The sequence below is a fragment of the Daktulosphaira vitifoliae genome, unplaced genomic scaffold (assembly GCF_025091365.1).
Source record: "Daktulosphaira vitifoliae isolate Bord-2020 unplaced genomic scaffold, ASM2509136v1 Scaffold_1, whole genome shotgun sequence".
NCBI lineage: Eukaryota > Metazoa > Arthropoda > Insecta > Hemiptera > Phylloxeridae > Daktulosphaira > Daktulosphaira vitifoliae.
Window position 1 is genome coordinate 32,274,362 of NW_026099572.1, and position 3,859 is coordinate 32,278,220.

Here is a 3,859-nt window from a genome sequence, read left to right on the forward strand (position 1 = left end):
AAAATTTTCCATTGATCATGAATTAAGGAATGATAGTCGATCCATAGTAATTTCCACTAAGTAAAAATTGTGTTATTTGGGTTTTTATATATTTTAAATAGATAAATAAAATGAGCATATACGAATTGACACTCAAATATGTATGTATTTTCAACGTCCCTAAATTTTTATGACAATATTTATTTTTACTTACTAAAATATTGAAATAATAAAGCAAAATTGTTACCATTATTCTGATTAATTATGTGACCAACCCAACTAACAGTTAGTGAATATTGAATATTTGTATTTACAAGAGGAAACTTGAATACATAAACCTTCCGTTATTATTATAATATAAGTAGTTTATATTAAAAAAATTCATTACTTATGAAACTCATGAAAAATAATTACAACTGTTGATTAATTATTTGGGTGTACATTCATTGTAATAATATAATAGCTAGATGATGAAGCAAACAAGAAAGCAAATTACTTGTTAGCCAGGGCACAACAATTCAGACAAGATCAAGAGGATGAGATTAAGTGTTGTAATTCCTTAATACTAAGTACTAAATGTCACGCTATAGAAATGCTCAAACAGCAGAAAAGCAACTTATACAATAAATATTATCATCATGCATAACTTTATAAAAAGATAATTTGCATTAAGCTATACTCTTTGTTATATTTAATGAATCAAAATTCTTCGTAGAAATTATTTTACTTAAAAAAAATAAATTATCATCTTAAAATTAAGTGCCGAAGTAAAAATTTTATTGATTATTTCTTGGTAATTCATCAATTAATTAATGATGAAAATAATATAAAAATAAAAAAAAAGTGTTCGGACATACGGCGTTTTGTTTTGAATAATAATTAAAATGCCAACTCAAATATTATTGAGGGAATCTGGAGCTATTCATTACCATTTTTAATGATTAATTATTTATTAGATTTATAATGAGATAGTTTTTATGATTGTATCATAGAAAGGAAATATTGGGAGAAGAACGCAGAATGACAGAAATGATAGAGCAAGAACGAATATTGGCGACTAAAAAACTTGAAAAGGCAGAAGAAGCCGAACAGCCCAAGAAAAAACTGCAAGCAATGGAGATTATGAAACAAATAAAGGAGAATAAGATAGCTAAAGAAATGGAAAATGCAAGAGTTGCTGAAGTAGATATTTTTACATAAAAATTATTTAAAAATTAAATTGATATTTATGATGATTATGTAAACTTATGTATTATGTAAACAAAAAATATGAGTCATAATAGCGATGGCTAATGATGTTAAAGAAGTATAAGTGGATTATACTTCTAAGCCATACTTTTAAAATTAATCTTTATACTTTTGTATACAAATTTGTGATTTCCTATTCAAGTTAATAATTTTACTATAGGAAACAAGAATTAGAGCAGATGCAGCAATAGAGGCTCAACTAGAAGAAGTAAATGATTATAAGTAAAAATTAGAACAACAGGCAGCATTGCGAAACGAGTTTTTGCAGATAAAAGCACAACTTAGAGATATAAAAAAATAGAACAAGAAATTAACACTATAGAAATACTTCAAGTATTATAAATCGAGACATGTAAGGTTACTTGATAGATTTACTCAAATATTTTAGATTCAAGAATATATACGCCAAAAAAATGATAAAGAAGCAGCATTCGAAGAAGGAAATAAAAAACAAAAGTTGTTATAAGAAAAGACCATTGCAAAGATACAAGCGAGTCAGAAATTATCCCATGATTTACAAGCAGCTAAAGATGAACTAAATGCTTTGCGAATTAGAGATTCAGTATGTACTAAGTAAAAGAATATTTTAGTATACACTTTTAAAGCTAAAATGTAATGACGGATACGCATAAATTGTATTGGAAGTAAAATTATTAGTAAAAAATCGTCAAATTTTATCTTAATATTTATTTAATAACTAATGATATNTAATAATAGGGTTTAAACTTATTTATTATAAGATACAATCGTCAAATTTTATCTTAATATTTATTTAATAACTAATGATATTAAATTAATATTAATTGTAATAGGTTTTTTAAACCTATTATACATAAACGGGGAAATGAGACAATTTTTTTTAGGTTAGGATTAGTGATGGGCATAATCGAGATATATAATCGAGATATCTCGATTATGAAAATAATCGAGATATTTCGATTATTGAAATCATATCTATTATATAGTCGAGATATTCTGATTTTTTTAATAAATAATATTAGAATAATATTGATTATTCTATAATCGAGTGATTATTTCTAATGATTTCTCGTTTATTATAAAAACAATGATTTCTTGATCTTGAAATGTATATAATCGAATTAAAGTTATTTCGAATGATGTCCATGAAACGATGAAACGAGAGAATACTATTTTTAAGTTTTTATTTAGCATAAATTATAGTCGAATTATTATTAAATTGTTGACTTCGAGTCTTATTTTCAACTCGTTCAATCGCTACTCATGGCAACACCTTATCTGTCACATTTTTGGGAAGTATGTGACGATTAGAACAAAGTTTTGTCCTGAACTGGCTAAACTACTGAGTTCTGATTCTCTCACTAGTTGTGAATTTATGAAAAATCAATTAGGTGTGGAATTAGGTGTTTTAATTATGATGGTCAAGCAGGCTATTGCTACCTTATCTTATGTTTTTATTTTTAAATTTGTTATCGGTTTTTTTAAAATATAGGTAATAATTATTAAATAAAAAAAATAACAACTTGTCTTTTATTTAAAGCACTTATTAATAATGCATTATTAATATATTATTGTTATTATTATTCCTAAATTATAGTTTAATATAATAATTATAAATAAACACCAACAAATAAAAAAAGCAAAATTAAATTAATAATTATTTACTATAGATATATTTATTCATATTTCGAATAATTTTTCGATTCTCTCGATAAATAATAATAGTTGATTATTCTTATCATACGAGCAGACGATTTTAACTTCGAGTGATTTTTCGAGAGATTCACTCGATTATGAAAATGTCTCGATTACTAATCATTCGATTATCGAAATCATTCGATTATGCCCATCACTAGTTAGGATATTAATATTAGTTCAAATACAGAGTAATGGTTTGATGTAAGTAACGAGTAATAAGGTGATATTTAGTAGAACCTAAAAATAGCAAAATTAAAAACTAAAATTTATACCTCCAAAATTGAGGGTTTTCCGGTGTTCCAAGTCCAAATTTTATTTGAACTATAAATAAACATCGCCACAGTATTTCCCATTAAATTCTCATAAAAACTAAGTGGTCCCTCGACTTTTTGATTTTCTGCCTTGAATTAAGCTTGGAAAAAAATTCATTTTAATGTGATCCATCAATTCTTATTAAAATTCCACTAGAGCCTCGTGATGTGATGCATTTTAAGTTTAAACGATTTTAAATATTCATATTATATCATATTATCCGTGGGGTTTTCCGGTTTTTCTCGTTTTGAGAACTACCGCAGCAATGTTTATTTTTGATTCAAATAAAATTTGGAGTGGAAGCACCGGAAAACCCCCAATTTTGGAGATTGAAAATTTTAGTTTTTGATTTTGCTGAATATCACCTTATATTAAACCAACACTCTGTATATATTACATGAGGAGTATTGCGCCAGACCCCTAGTAAATATTTATTGTTCTTTTTGTGTGATTAATAATAATACATTATATTATATTTATACCACAGTAAATATATAAAATTACAACTAAATAGATAATTGTTTTTATTCAAATTTAACACTCTAAAAACGTTTTAAAATAAAGTCTATAAATAGGAGATGGTAACCAGTGACATAAGTAATTACATGTTATTACTTATTTTCTGGTTTTCCTAAATGCATTT

The 3,859-nt window shown here is 25.5% G+C and overlaps 1 pseudogene; it reads left to right on the forward strand.

Annotated features, from left to right (window-relative positions):
* LOC126910384 (cilia- and flagella-associated protein 45-like) overlaps positions 1–1,887 on the forward strand; it is a 7,660-nt pseudogene extending 5,773 nt beyond the window's left edge.
* Positions 1,888–3,859: the final 1,972 nt, after the last annotated feature.